Source organism: Sciurus vulgaris, assembly GCF_902686455.1.
Source record: "Sciurus vulgaris genome assembly, chromosome: 9".
In the NCBI taxonomy this organism is placed as follows: Eukaryota; Metazoa; Chordata; class Mammalia; order Rodentia; family Sciuridae; genus Sciurus; species Sciurus vulgaris.
This window is the reverse complement of record NC_136469.1, coordinates 85576944-85593626: the sequence shown is the minus strand read 5'-3', so window position 1 is coordinate 85593626 and position 16683 is coordinate 85576944. Positions and strand designations below refer to the sequence as shown.

Genomic DNA, 16683 nt, shown 5'->3' with positions numbered 1-16683 from the left:
ACGCTAAACCCTCAAGCCTTCCCCCACCGATTCCGTACTATAAAGGCCCCGGCAGCTGGAGCCCAGCGGCGATTGCCCCAAACCCCAATAAAGCCTTGTTCAGCCGCTTTTGGTCTGACCCCTTTCTGGTCACCCGCATCTATCCTTACACCAATCTTTGTAAATTTTTCGATCTCTGCTCAGCTCCGCCCTCCCTCATCCCGTACTTTCCCTGCTTTGAATCACCTAAAGGGCAAGAGCAACTCCAGGGCCGGGCTTACCACCCGCTCTCACAGATGCAGCTCCTCAGTTCCCCACTGCCTTTCTGTCTAATGCCTTTGGATAAATGCTTTGTTTAGTTTTGCTTTTCTAGTTATTCTCAGTGGAAAGTTTACTACAAAACACATCTTCCCACACTTTATCATTACAGTAAAATTTAGCTTTCTACAAAAGTTATTTTAAATTTGCTTGCCTATTTTGCTTGCTTTTCTCTGAGTCTACCCGCACGACCCTATTGTGTTTTTAGCAGTGACTGTCTTCTTTATCTCTAAAAGGTGTTCATTTCTAAGAATTTGGACCTGTCTTCCGTGTTTTTCTTGACCTCTGACAACCTTTGCCCTAGTTTTCTGCTGTCCCATCACAGGTTCTGAGGTCTTCTGTGTTATCTTTGAGAACTCTGTCTTGCAAGCTGTGGCAGTGTGTTAACTCATGATTTTTACGGGCTCAGTGTAAATATTTTTGAAACCTGCTATTCTTTCTGTTTTCTCTCCTTTTTTGTAGTCATAACTTAAAAGATTGTTTTAACTAACAATATACTCAATTGGACAATAACAGAAATACAATAATGTAAACATGGCTTTAATAGCCTTGTATGTAATATGCAGTATGGGGAACAAGAGAGCTCGAAGGTCAAGGGTAAGGCTTTGATTCCTGAGTCCTGATACCCGTGGAAGCCAAGACTAGGGTTGGGGTTTTGCAAAAAGAAAAAGCTTTATTGTGCAGTGACCCAGCAAGGAGGTCGGGAAGTGGAAACAAAACAAAAGAAACAAACAAAACCCCTCAAATCTTCCACCCCATCCTTTGAAAGCAGGGGAATTTAGAGAAAGAGAGGAGAGAGAAATTGCTTGATGATTGGATGGTGAGAAGGGAAAGTTTCGGGTCCTTTTCAAAGTGAGGTCGGTCATCAAGCCTCTTCACAGGTCTCAAGTTTCTTCTTAGGAGTGTTCTGCTCAGGGATTTTGAATGTGTGATGTCAAACACATTCAGTTCGTCAGTGACTAGACGAGCTGCTTCTGCGCATGTCCATTCTTGAAAAGCCGGTTTCAAACCATCCTGGAGTGGATTCTGGAGGCTTTTCCTGAAAGACAACTTAAGCACTTTGTTATTTAAGGAATTTATCTTTGGTGTGTTCAAGCCCTTGAGGATTTCACTCGAGGTTTCAAACTGTAGTTCCTTGTGCTTTAGTTTTCTTCTTTCCTTTCAAATCATTATAAATAAAAAGGAATAATACTCGTGCCTTCCTCATAGGGGTTTGTAAGGAGGAAACCTATATTAGTTTGCTAGAGCTGCTATAAGAAAACACCACAGATTGGGTGATTTAACCAAGTTTTGAAGGCTAGGTGTGGGATATCAGGTGTTGCTGAGTTGGTTTCTTCTGGGGCCTCTCTTTGACTTGGAGTCACCTTCTCTAAGTGCTCTTTGCTTGGTAGATTCTAAGGTTGCTGATATCTCTACATATGTCCGACTTTCTTCTTCCTATGACACCAGATTCCGCTCAGGCCCACCCCAACAGCCTCGTTTTAACTTGTTCTCTTTAAAGAACTTATCTCCAAATACAGTCAAGCTCTAAGGCACTGAGGGTCAGGAAGTGAATACATGAATTTTGGAGGAGAGGACACAATTCACCCCATAACACAAATCATTGTGTATTCTGTTAGAAATGATATTTTATTTTTGTTTTGATTCTGCAAAATTATCCTCACTCGAACCTCACTGGTACCAGTGGAATCAACACAATTAAGTTTTACCAGTAGGGACAGTAAAAGAATGAAAAAAGTAGTGACTACACAGTAGTCTCCCTTTATCCAAGACCCCCAGTGTATGCCTGACACTATGGAATGTAACCCCTATATGTGCTACATTTTTTCTATAGTTCTATAGTTTTTTCTATAGTTCATACTTATGATAAAGTTTAATGTGTAAATGAGGAATAAGAGATCAACAATAATAACTAATGATAAAATAGAACAATTACAACAATATACTGTAATGAAATTATGTGAATATGATTTCTCCCTCTCAAAATATCTTTTTGTACTTTACTCACCCTTCTTGCGATGATGTGAAATGATGCAATGCCTTTGTGATGAGATAAAGTGAGATGAATGATGGAGGCAATGTGATGGAGTATTAGATAAGGACGTAAAGGTTACTTAAACACAGGCACTACCATACTGCGTCAGAAGATCTGTTAACCCAGATGGCCAAGTGACTAATGGTGGTAGTGTACACAGCATGGACCACTGGAAAAAGTTATGATTCACTTCCTGAGAAGGATAGAACGAGATGGTGAGAGATTTCATTGTGCCATTCAGAATGGCACGCAAATTAAAATATACAAATTGCTTATTTCTGGAAATTTCCATTTACTATTTTTGGACTACATTAACCATGGATAACAGAAGCTGTAGAAAGTGAAACCATAGGTTATGAAGGACTGCAATACAGACAATTGTTTGCAAAATGTGTAATATTGTAATGCTGTCAATAAAATCACGATGTGACTAAAATTTATGTGATGAAATTTAATTTGTAAGTGATAATTTGAAGCAAATTCTCATTCATAAGTTTATGCATGTAAAGACCACAGAATTTACAGATTACTGAATCTTTCAGATTGTCTATATTGTTATTATTGTTATATGTGCTTTCAAGAATCTTCTAAGTGGGCCATGCATGGTGGCCCAAGACTATAATTCAGCAACTCCTCAAGATGAGGTAGGAGGATTGCAAGTTCAAGGTCAATCTGGAAGATTAGCAAAACCTTGTTTAAAAATTAAAAAGGGCTGTAAACTGTAGCTTTGTGGCAAAGTGGCCCTGGGTTCAACCTCCAGTACTGGGGGTAAAAATAAATAAAGGAAAAAAAGTCTTCTACTTGGGTCTTTAATCTTGTTTAATAATTTGGCTGTGTCATTAAACAAAATAAGAATTAAAAGATGCAGCTGTTCCAAGAATGTAATGTTTATGCTTTCTGAAAAAATTCTAAGGAAAAACTTTAACTCAGGCTGATGAAGTTTATCTTATACAAGAATTTATAATATACAGTCAACATCAATTCAGGAAACAAACTGAAGACAGATGTCATGCTTAATAAGCAAACATTGGAATCAATGAATTATTTATTTTCCTCCCTCATGCTTGTAAATGTAGCATGATATAAATAGTTTAAAGTAAAATTCATTCCCTCATGGCATTTTACACCTTTAAATACACTCCTGTTTTCTGTATTACTTAGCCCCCCAAAGAAATGTACACATTTAAAAAATACCACACACACTGACCTTCCCTCTGTTTTTTTGAGATCCACCCCTTGCCCCTTTGCCCTTACTTTGTTCTAGTTTTCAGCTATGAGAATCAGTGGAGCAGAGGAAGGAAGGAGATTGAGGGGGAGGAGGAGAAGGAGGAGAGATGGGAAAAGGGAGGAAATGCGGAATTAATTTGACAAAATTATAAGTATACCACAGTGGATTCTACCTTAATGTGTATCTATAAAGCACCAAATAAATAAATAAATAAATAAATAGAAAAATGACTAATAGAGTAGAGGAAAGGGAATAGAGGGAAGGAGGAGGGGAAGAAAAGACAAAGCTCTGGGGGCTGAAATGGAGCAAATGAAATTGCTTGCATGTATGAGTATGCCAAAATGAACCCCACTATTATGTACAACTCTATGTGTTAATAAAAGCATATGAAAATTCTATGACCTATTACTCAACCCTGTTTTGTAAAAGACAAAGATAGTGTCTTCTCTAAATTTTGACGAGTTGATGTTTATGATTAAATGTACTACTAATCTAGCAACTGTACTACCGGAAAACATTATTTAAACCGTCATGACATTGCAACATTCCCCACAAGTGAGGAAATTTATATCTGGTACACTTTTATTTATTTGTAATAAAAAAAAGGGCCCTTGCTGACATTTAGTCATATTCTATTTATCTGTAATCTTCGTCATGAACAAGGACTGTTTCTTAGTTGGTAAGTGAATAAGTGTGCGTGTGCACACATGTGGGGGTGGGTGTGCGCACACTTGGGGGAGAACTGATATATCATTTCTTGAGCACCTTCTGTGTTCAGGCATTCTGTTCAAGACTGACTATGTGGGATTATGTCAATGTCAGAGGTATCCCATGGTGCGCGTTCTGTTAGCAGCATTCTACAGATAAAACCATGATTGAAACTATAAAATAGATCTAAGTTATTAATTATGGGAGCTGGAATTCAAGAACGATGTTTACAAATAGAATCATCATTAGCAGAGTCAAGACCCCATGAAATTAAAGTGTCTTTAGACAAACTTATACTGAAAGCAGTGTGTGTGTGTGTGTGTGTGTGTGTGTGTGTGTGTGTGCGCCCGCGCGCCCGCGTACATTTTCATCCATGGTTTCTAGCTCACTACACCTCCCCAAGGCAGGCCATAGAAACTAGAATTTCTTGTCCCCAAGGCGGGTCAGAGAAACTCTAATCTTCCCACACCTTTCTGTTTTGGAGATGACCATAAAGAAATTCTCTGACCTCTCCTTGCCAAGAGTAGATCATAAGATTCTTCCTATTTCAGAGGGAACCTGCCCCATGCCCTGGAGAGAGATATGTCCCATGCAGACAGACAAATGAATCCGAAGGACAGGACTTCCTGTGTTTCCTCACTAGTCTATTAGCGTTAGGTATGCAAAGGAGTCTCCCTAAAAACCCCGAGAGGGCAGGGTTTGGAGAGCTTTCAGATTCCTGAACACACATGGAAGTTCCCAGAGGGTGGCAGACTCAGGGAGGGCATTAAAGTTCCACACCCTTCCTCTCATACCTTAAGCTATGCATCTCTGTGTCCTTTGAAATATTCTTCATAATAAATTGGTAAATGTAAGTAAGCATTTCTCTGAGGTCTCTGAGCTCTTCAAGCAAATTAATTAAACCTGAGGTGGAGGTGTGGGATTACTGATTTATACCCAGTGGATCAAAATGCCCCTGAAAACTTGGGACTTGCTACTGGCATCTGAAATGGAGGAGCAGTCTTGGGGCCTGACCCCTCAGCCTGTGGGATCTGATCTGACACTATCTCTAGGTAGATAAGATCAGAACACATTGAATTAGCAGAGCTGGCATCTACTACAAAATTAATTGTTTGCTTCCTGGTGGGGAGAAATTCCCACACTTTCGAGGTCACAGTAATCTTCTGTGATGATTGTGGAAGGAGAGCAGAGGAAATCGCTTTGTTTTCCCCAATACAGTAGTCTACCCTTTTCCCTGCAAAATCTTCAAGGATGAGACTACCAGTCCTTTGTCATCGATTTCAGTCTTTATCTTTAATTGCTAGTGCACCTATAGAGGAGGCCTTCTGCCTTTTAGGAGCATCCTGTTTGCTCCTGTCTCAGCCGAAAGAGTCTGTTCACCAGTACTCATAACTGAGAGATTTTTCTCTCTACTCAACACACCCCATTCCTGTGGCTATTCTTGGTTACCTGCTCCACCCAGTGATCCCAGTACAGACACTAATTTGAAGTCTGTTCTTAAGTTTCACCATGAGTTCCTAGAGCAATCCTGCCACTAAATCAGAAGTTCAAGTAAACCCTTGGGGTCTGTTTGATAGCAACATGGATCAGACTCATTGCCAACATTAATCTGACACTTCCATGCTTTCATTTCAAATGGGAATAACTTCGAGTTGGACTAGAATTCTCACGTTTTTCAGGCTATCTTACATACCTGCATGACTGAATTCAACAAAGAGATGAAAAGGAACAATGGGGTAAGTTTCAATGCCACCAGATTTCCAAAAAGAAATCCAATGAGCATTTTTTTTTTACCAGTATATATATGGTTAAAACAAATATAGTAAATGTATTTTTACTAGTACATTGCTATGACCACATCTATGACATAATTAATGTTCACAATTCAATGCATAAGGAATAATAATAATAATAATAATTATGTAGGTTCTTTGCACAGCCAATGCTGTCTTTGTTTTCAATTACAAACGTTAGATCCATAGACACTTATTCTCTGGATGTTTTCTTTCTCATATGTGAATATTCTACCAGCCAGTTATATTCTGAGATACCTGTTTGTTGAGTATGGAAGAGGCTCCATGCAGAAAATAAGTTCACAGAAGATGAATAACTAAAGACTTCTGATTTTCAATGACAAATCTGCTTTACCTCATAATGATTTTTAATGAACTTTTTATGAATTGGAGATTATATAATTTGAACTCATTTAGCAAATGGTACTGACGCAGGAGTACAGGGTAAGTTTAGGCTGGTGACTGTTGAAGGAAAGGACTGCATGCTCCATGCTTAAGATAACTGGAGTGGGATCATCCCAAGGATATCTATTGTTGAAGACATAAAACGAGAAAGCATCAGACTCATGCTAGCAGAACCACCACAGCTGTCTAAAAGTAACCCGAGACCATCAAATAAATATAATTACATGTTAAAAGACATGCCCAGGTGGGGTGAGGTGATCTAACAAAATTTTAAGTACATTTTAGACCATGTGCAAAGTGGCACAGGTGCAATGAGAGATTGCAACATAGCTTAGGGAAATTTTAATTTCTAGCCCCCCAAATATAAGTAAGCTGTTCTCCCTTGACTTCCTTACCTGTGGGTAGCGGCCTTAATTTCTTTTCTACTCTTCCTCTAGGGTTACCACCTTCCTGTGTGAATCAATGAAATGCATCTTACTAACTCTTCTTTTGGTAGCTGTCTTTGCCTCAAAGGACCGACCGAGCTGGTGACACTGTTAATAATGAGCTTCATCAAACACAAGGGAGAATGTCATAGGCGACTATTATCTTTCTACTTAAAAGTGATTTCAGCTCCAATATGTAAAGAGCTAAAATGGAGCAAATTAAATTCCATGATGAATATATCAAAACGAACCCTACTACTATGTATAACTATAATATACTAAAAGCATAAAAGTTCTTCATCCTATTACTCAACTCTCTTTTGTAAAATACAAATATCCTGTCCACTCTAAGTTTTGAAAATCACCCCTGTAAAATTTGAAGATTTAATCATGAGATTATAGAACACTTTCCTTTTCACACACCATATCACCACAACAATGTGTTATCACTCCCCTCCTTACAATAAGAAAAACGGAACAAGCTAAAAAAATCTTTTCTTGGGCCTGTCAGAGAACTTAGGCCACAGAGCAAACCAACACCCCAAATCTAGACAAACAGGTAAATTCAGAAAGTCACTGCTAAAATATGTGTTCATGGAGCAGCAGCTTCTGGAGTCACAAACTGGTAGAAACACAGGGTTAATTTTAGTGAATTGTTAGAGACTTTTAAGTGTGGAGAAATAAGAGAATGAGGGACTCCTGGGGGCTGGGGTCTTAGAGCCCCCACACTTTAACTGGCTTTACCTCTAGAAAACCACAAGTTCTCATGCTGAGTAACTGCGAAAAGGGGTAGGGGAAGCATGAACCTTTGAATCATGCACAGAACTTACACCACAGCAAAGGCCTAGTCTCCACAGGAAAGACTTCACCAGAGCCTCATTCCACCTGAAGGAAGGGCATTTACACCACTCCAACCTAGGCTAGACCTCTTGACTTACCTGAGGGAGAAAAACAAAAAACCTCTTATGAAATTTATAGCCTAGGAACTGAAACTCTGAAAGATTTAATTATGAGAGTATAGAACACTCGCCTTTCCTTATATTGTATCACCACATCAATGCAACTCCAGTATAACAGTAGATGATAGCTAAAAGTGCTATAAGATGTACAAACTTTCTCTGAGGAGGAGAACTTACAGGAGTCCAAAGTAATGAGAGACCAAAAAGAAAACAAAAAAGGAAGAAAAAAAGAAAAAAGACTATAGAGGAATTTTAAGCCACTGACACTTAAAATTACTGAAAACATTAGATACGGTCCAATTAATCATCAGATTTATATGAAACTTTATACTAAGGGCCTATTTACATCAGTTTCTGTTACCTGATAACATCATGCTCGGCTTTTAATAAAAATCTTAAAATGCTTAAAGGCAAGGAAAAACACCATATGAACACATAAAATAAGCATCAGACATCAGTTATGATAAGGAATTTAATATAATTGGGATTAAAATGTTAAGGATTCTAATAGAAATAGTAGACAACATGCTAGAATAGTTAATATGGAAATTCTAAGAACTTAAAAGGAAATACTACAAATTATAATATTGTAACAGATGTGAAGAATGTTTTTGATGGGATCAGCAGAAGACTGGACACAGCTGAGGAATGAATAAATGGATTTGAAAACAAATCAATAGAAACAATTCAAAACAGAAATGCAATGAGAAAAAACAAATACAAATCAGCCAACCAACCCAGAACAGAACATTCAAAAATATGAAAAAATTTCAAAAGGTCTAATATATATACACTTAACTGGATTAATAATTAATAATGGTTGAAAATTTTCTGAAACTAGATCTGGATCTGATACCAGATCCAGGAATCTCAGATAACACCAAGCAAGATAAATAACAAAACAAACAGTTTAGGCATATCATATTTAAAAAAATAAAAGACAAAGAAAAGTTCTTAAAAGAAGCCAGAGAAGTATATATTCCTGTAGGTGAATTAAGAAATATAGTGAATTTCTTACCACATACCATTTAAGCAATATCAAAGTAGAATAAGATAAAGTCACATGTGAAAGAAAGACAACCAATCACCTAGAATCCTATATCTGATGATACTATCTCTCAAAAGTTAAGAAGTAATTTCTCAGACAAAAACTGAGTGAAATCAATGTCAGCAGATTTTCACTGTGAGAAGTATTAAAGCTAGTTTTTTCAGTGAGAAGGATACAGGTCAGAAACTAGGATTTATATAAAGAAAGAAAGAATGTTGAAGAAGGGATAAATGGTGAGACTGTTACTAGAGTCCTCAGAAGTTAGAGATTCAACTCTATGGTCTTTTTTTTGTTTTTGTTTTTGAACCCAGGGCACTTAACCACTGAGTCATATCCCCAGCTCTTTTTTGTATTTCCTTTAGAGACAGGGTCTCACTAAGTTGCTGAGGGTCTCGCTAAATTGCTGAGACTAGCCTTGAAATCATGATCCTCCTGCCTCAGCCTCCCAAGCTGCTGGGCTTACAATCATGTGCCACTGTGATCAGCTTGACTCTGTGTTCTTAAAAGATCAAGTCTGGCCACCTGCCACCTTCAGAATGGGATTAGCAAAGAGAGAGAAGTAGCAGTGAAGTAGAAAGGGAGTTCATTTCCAGCAGATCTAGAAAACTGTCTTCTCAGATTTGATAAGAGCTTCAGGATTATATAAGGGAAAGACTGAAGCAGAAGCGGAGAGATATGCATAATCATAGCACTCTTGGTCAAGCTGCCATCTGGTTTGTGGAATCCTGCTGGGGTCCTGCTGGTGCCAGGGTTTGGGGTTCTCACTCTCAGCATGAGATAATGACTTTCAGGAAGCTGGGAGGGAGAAAAAACTTAGAGACAAAAGTTAAAGGGACAAAATGGAGTCAGTCAGGACAATGATTGACTCCTCTTTTAAGTCTTCAATTTTAAAGGAGCATAAATAAAATATTTTATTTTTCTTGTTAATTAATCTAAAATACAACTTTTTAAAAAATTAATAACAGAAACAATGTATTGAATGATTATAAAATGAGGATAAATGAATATTGACAGATATATTCCTATGAGCCCAGTTACTCAGAAGGCTGAGGCAGGAGGATCATAAATTCAAGGCCAGCCTAGGCAATCAAGTGAGGCTTATCTCAAAATATAATATAAAAAGGGCTGGGGATGTAGCTCAGAGGTATAGCACCCCTGAGCATAATGGTTCAATCCCTGGTACCAGATACACACACACACACACACACACACACACGCACACACACAAATGCGCGCGCACACACACACACACACACACACACACACACAACCAAAAAAAGAAAAGACAGAAAAACCACATGACACCAGTGCCATAGGAATAAGAGGGAGAAATTGGAAATATTCTGATGTAAGGTATTTGCCCTACAAGTGAGCATTAAGCTATTTGAAGATTGACTTAGATTAGTTAAAAATGTATCTTACAAACTCGAGAGCAATTACTAATTTTTAAAACTATCATAATTGATACACAAAGGAGATGAAATTAAATCATATAAAAAGCTCAATTAAAACCAGAGAAGGCAGAAAAAGAGATGACAAGAAAGGGAAACAAGGAGAAATAAGATAGATAGACAACAGTTATAATCAAAATATCATGGCAGAAGGGTGTGGAGGATGAAAGCTTCTCACCTCATGGTAGCCAGGAAGTGGAGAGAGAGGAAAGGGCTGGGGAAAAGAATTAGCCTTCAAAGGCACACCCCCAGTGACCTACTTCCTTTAACTAAACCCCACCTCCTACAGTTTCCACCACCTCCCAATAGTGCCATCAAATTATTAATCCCTCAGTGGATTAATCCACCAATGAGGTCAGAGCTCTTATGTTCCAATTGTTTCCACAAAGCTCCACCTCTGAGCATTGCTGCACTGGAGATTAAACCTTCAACACAATGCTTGGGGGGACACTCCAGATCCAAACCATAACCCGTGATAAATGTTAATCCAACTATGTAAAAAAAAAAAACACTATCTAAATATAGCAATTAAAAGACAAGAGATGGGCAGAGTAATAGAAAGTAAAAAACACACCTTATGCGTAAAAGCTCAGAAAAATTAGGAGTAAAAACATTTAGAAAGACATAGCAAGCTAACACTAATGAAAAGAAACCTGGAGAAACTATTGATTTCAAACAGCATACTTCAGAACAAGGAAAGTTGCTAAGAACAAATAGGGACATTGTTTAATGATAAAGAGCTCCATTCTCCTAGAAGACATAACAACTCTAAGTATGCATGTATTTAGTAATATAGAGACAAAATATATTAGGCAAAACTGATAGAAGAGTTGGTGACTTCAGCACACTCTTTCAGTAAATGATAGATCAAGTAAATGGAAAATCTGTAAGGATATAGTTGACTCAAAGGGCAGTATTAATCAACATGACCTAATGGGCATTGATAAATTCAAATAATTGCCCCAAACACATTCTTTTGAAACTCATATGGAACATTCAGCAAGATAGACCACATTCTGGGTCATATTCCATATCTTGACAAATGTAATTGTGTAGAGACATACCAACTATAAGTTCAGAGTACTTGAAAATCATAATTGGAATTAAACTTTGCAATCAACAACAGAAAGACAGCAGGAAAAATATCCAAATATTCTTAAATTAAACCAAACCCTTCAAATAAAATGCTGAGTCAAGGAAGTCTTAAGTGAAATTTTAAAAATACCTTGAAGAAAGTGAAAATAAAAATAAACTTGAAATTTGTAGGATGCAAACCAACATGTCTAGAGGGAACAGGGAAGTTCTGCTGATTTTGCATGGGCTTACTCTTGAATCTGGAATTCGGCTGAAGGTGGGCTCATCTAAACTGGTTTGGGGGCTTAGTTCAGCTTCACGTTTCCCAACCCTTCCCTGGGACCAGGTGCTAGCCCAGGCATGACTCTCATGGTGATGGCAGAGGTTCGTGATAGCAAGCACATCCACACAAATGCTCCTCAAGGGCTTACATCTAACCTGTGTGCATCCAATGGCCCAGGCAAGTCAGATGGACCAGACCAGAATCAAGAGGCAGCAACGTACCTTTCAAACATGGAAGTGAGGATAAAAACATGAACATTTTTGGACAATAATCTATTCAATACGAAGCAGAGTGAATTTGGCGCTCCCCTTCACCACCAAGTTAGAACAACTTCCTGTCAATGAGAAGGACGGCTGAAGGGCTGCAACCCTCCACCCTGACTGTTGCCAAGAAAGCTGAGTTTGGAGATGGTCCCCTGCCCTGGCCTGTCCATCACAACTAACTAAATTTACATACATGTATTTCTTACCTTTTGTCCTATTTTGCCCTCTTCTCAGAACAATTAAATATACATATGCATATCATCTGCTTTTGTTTCTATAAATTGTAACTGCTTCTGTGAGATCTGTGGGTAGAAGCAATCAAACTGCTTCTCCCCAATTTGATTAAACTACTTGAAGTTCATTGTTCCTTCTTCCAACTTTTGCCCACTTCTTATGCAGGTTTGTGGACAAATCCAGTCAGCTGGGGCAGGGTCCCTGGGCTGGTCTGCCAGTAACAATGATGCCATCTTCAAAGTATATCAAATGAGATATTAATTTATGTTAACTTTGTAAGTTTTTAACATAATAGCACAGAGTAAATGCACCATGACTTTAGCTATTTCGGTTATTGTGTTGGGATCTAGAAGTTAAATAGTGATAATTCTTGTACTCATTTTTTTGCTTTTAGAAAAACAAATATTGAATACATAACTACAAGAAGTACAACATGTTATGGATAATATTTGGGACACACTCTCCACATAAAATAACTTATTTTACTTGTCTTGCACACAAACCTAATAGTACTGCTAATTCAAATTCCTGCACAAATAAAATAATAAAATACTATAACTTACAACCTTTATTATTGAAAATGAACAGATAAATTTCAATATTAAACCCTTGAATACAGTGAGTTTACTGTACTGCAGTAACCTTTAAACAATCTTGATCTTTTTTTTTTTTTGTGGTGCTGGGGATCGAACCCAGGGCTTTGTGCTTGCAAGGCAAGCACTCTACCGACTGAGCTATCTCCCCAACCCTTGAACATTTTTTAAAACAACAAAAGTCTTGGATGGTTTATAGTTTCCAATTTGTTAAGTTCAAAGTGGCTAAACTTTATTGAACTCTAGCATGGGCCAAGCACAATTCTAAATAGTTTGGGCTCATTTAAGACCCTCAACATTTTTAAAGGATATTGATCTTTTGTTGTCATTGCTGCTAAGGATAGAATCTTTGGCCCCATACATACTGACACTTGCTCTACCACCAAGCTACGTCCCAGCCCCACAGTGATACTATCACCTGCTTTATAAGTGAGGAAAAACTGAGGCACAGAAAAGTTAAGTGGCTTGCCCAAAGTCTCAGTGAATAAGGCAGTCAGAATTTGAACCCAGCTGAACTAACTCCATGTTTTAACTCCCCATTCAATGCTTTCCTAAATATTATCCCTTTTAACATCCATCATCCATTCACCTAAAGAACATTAATGGAGCACAGTAATGTTCAGGTACAGAGTCAGTCACTGGAGGATTGCAGAAGAGTGTAAGACATGGAGCCGTGTTTACCATTCAGAAAAGGAAAGACACTTAAAGTGTGTACCACTTTCCCAAGTCCATGTTTGATCTACAAAACAAGAGTCTCTTTGGAAACCACACATCAGAGTTGTCCAGGTGGTTCATAGGATTTCAAATGCAACAAACCTCCATTCCTCAGGCTATGTACTTCATTGAAAAAAATCTTGATTGTGTTTTCTCTTACTCAGGCTTAAAAGCAGAAAGAACTTCCTTTTTTCTCAACAGAATTACTTTCTGCTATTATCCACAGAAACTGCTTCCATATCCTCAGTGTTCTACCAAACCAGATATTTCAACTTTGTGTTGCCTTATTCATCATTCTGGTATTTTCTGTTTAGCCTCACTCTGTTCCCATTCTCGAAAAACTGATAAAGCCTAGAGAAGTGTCTCGTTTTCCTGTTGACTAATTTGAAATGCTCTTTATCTGAAAAAAAAAAAAAAAAAAATGAAGAATAAAGCAATAAGCAAACTATCTTGAGCATAAAGAAATCAAATTTATTTACTTATCAGAAACAAAAAGTGACCACTCAAAATGTGGCATTGAATTCTAAGCAAAACTTAGCATTGAATTCATAGTTGAAATTCATGGAAATTAACCAAATTCACACAATCCCAAAATATTCATTCTAAAATTACAATGCTGCATTCAAAAGATGTAAGGAAAATTGTATTATACAAGTACTTTAATTTTACTGTAACTTTGTGCCTATAGTATTGTTTGAGTGAAAAGATCATATGAGAAATGTTTTATGTAGTTATTTCTGAAGATGTGGTTTTCGTCATAACAGGATTTGACTTAATAGGTAAGGAAATTATACAGACAATTGTCAAACTTTTTGAACCTATATGTTTCTTTAAATGAAACTTATATATACAACAAAAAATAGTAAAAGGTGGGAGAACCTGGAACCCATCTGCTCCATGATTCTCCCTCCCTTCTGAGTTTCCTGCCCACACACATAGCAACTAGGGCTCCAGGGGCCTCAGGAAAAGCATCATTGACCTTCATTACTGTTTTCCAAATTGCACAACGGAACCAATTAGTGTGTCATCAAAAGAATTTTAATAATTCTCAGATTTTTATGAAATAAAAGAGGTTGCAGAGCATCTCAACAACTGAATTTAAAGCATTTATTTCAGATTTACATGAATATATATTCCTGAGTATGTTTCATTGTAATGTAAAATGATTGTAGGTTTCAGTCAAGAAAAGTCTGGAAGATTTACACTACTTCATCCATTCCAGGAAACCTCATGATTATATTTTAGTAAAATAAATTTGAAATAACAAACTTCCAAGTCTAATAAAATAAAATTAATTTATTCAAAATATAATTAAATTATTTATATTATGAAAAGCTATATACATAGATCAATCAATGAAGAAGTTGGAAGCAAGAAATTTGATGACAATAAAAAGAAGTAACAGGCTATTTTTAGCAGTTTATTTTTACTTATTTTATAACATTAATTTTAAGTTTTATGCATTTTTCCTGTCTCTATTAAAAAAAAAAACTTTTAGTTTCAAATCTATGATTGCTGAATAATTTGGCCTGTATTATGCCTTCTATCACAGTTACTAAATCCTTCATAAATAAAAGATGCACATGTGAAAGTGTTTTAAATAATGCAAATGTTAAAACATGTAAATAGTCAAATTTAGTTAATCCATTGAATTGGGAGATATTTAATCTTAATATGCAAATATATTTGTTAATCTGTCAGGTTTCAATATCGTGCCTGTATTAATTCTCACAGTAATAAACCTATAATCAGATTTTTACAGAGCACAGTGGTATTGTGTTCTTTGGGTGCCTAGTTGTTGGGATGCTGATACAAGAAGTCCTTTGGCTTCTTCTGCTGCACTGTGTTTTCTTAAAATGATTTGTCTTATCTCTGACAGTTTTTCTAAGTATGATTCAAGATGTTACAGAGTCTTGAACAAACAGCATATTCTGTTTAAAGCATATTCTGCTTAAAGTATTTATTTTGTTCAACAATCTTTTGGTTTTCTGGACCTAACTCAGCATATGACACTGTGACTTGTGAGCAGTACTGACCAATGCTGTGAAGTGATGTTAAGTGCATGGTTAATGGGCCATTCTTCTGTATCAGTGGCCTTAAACTTGAATCATAGGTGTGTAAAAACTGGTCTAGGATCTAGTTGAGATAATATGCACATCATTAATGAAATAGGAATCACAGTTGCAATAATTACTAACATCATAATGTCTGAACACTATGAGATGTAGTACAACCCAGCCTGATGTAATTTCCTTCTGTTCCTATAATTTATAATATGGATTTCAGCTTTTGTAATCAACCAATTCATTCAACAACTGTTCAGTTAGTGTCTACTATATGCCAGCACTCAACAGAGAAATCACAAGTAATATATTATTTTGACTTAAAGAATCTGGCATTGAGAAGGAAATTTTTTTTTTTCTTTTGCAGAGCTTGGGATCAAATTCTGGGCCTTGTGAATGCTAAGCAATTACTCTAACACTGAGCTACACCCCCAGCTTCAGAAAATGACTTTTAAATCACCATTAACAAGAGCAATAACTAATATTTACTGAACTACTTATTTGTGTCATACAAAGATCTAAAATCCACCCCCCACCCCAACACATACACTAATACTGGGGATTGAAGCCAGGGTCTCATACATGCTAGGGAATGCTCTACCACTGAGCTACATACCCAGTTCTTTTTATTTTATTTTGAGACAGGGTCTCCCTAAGTTGTACAGGCCAGCCTCAAACTTGTGATCCTCCTGCCTCAGTCTCCTGAGTTACTGGGATTACAGGCCTGCACCATAGTGCCTGGCATAAAGATATGGGACAATGAAGGAAGGGGAGGTTGTTTGTGAAGGGTCTTTATAAAATGGAGGACTTCGTGGTCATGGGGTATAGGAGATGTAAGTTTGGAGGAGAGGAAAGTAGGGCAATGAGAGACTCAGTGAAGATTCAAGGGAGAGTATAACTGACTGGGTAAGAATCGACCAACAGAAAAAGGGCAAAGAAGGAGGAGTCATTTCTAAGAATAGCATTGAAGAACAATGTGGTAGATTGCAAGGTATAGAAAAAATGTAAATCTTATGATTGAAGAACCTTGTGTTAATATGTTCTCATTTAAGAACAAAAACCACTCACAAAAGATGTTCTTCTTCGGTTTCCCATTTTTACATGTTAACA

General features: G+C 37.1%; 1 long non-coding RNA gene across 2 annotated transcripts in view; it reads right to left on the bottom strand.

The window, feature by feature from the left end:
• Nucleotides 1–827: 827 nt before the first annotated feature.
• The window catches only part of LOC306669855, a 24936-nt gene continuing 9080 nt past the window's right edge, over nt 828–16683 (bottom strand). Inside the window, exons 2-3 of one of the 2 annotated variants that reach the window (XR_013766226.1) lie at nt 2306–2521; nt 828–1347 (exon numbers count right to left, since the gene is read on the bottom strand). This is a non-coding gene — a long non-coding RNA (uncharacterized lncRNA). The remainder of the gene's footprint in view (nt 1348–2305; nt 2522–16683) is intronic. The other variant, XR_013766227.1, reaches the window with a different exon arrangement.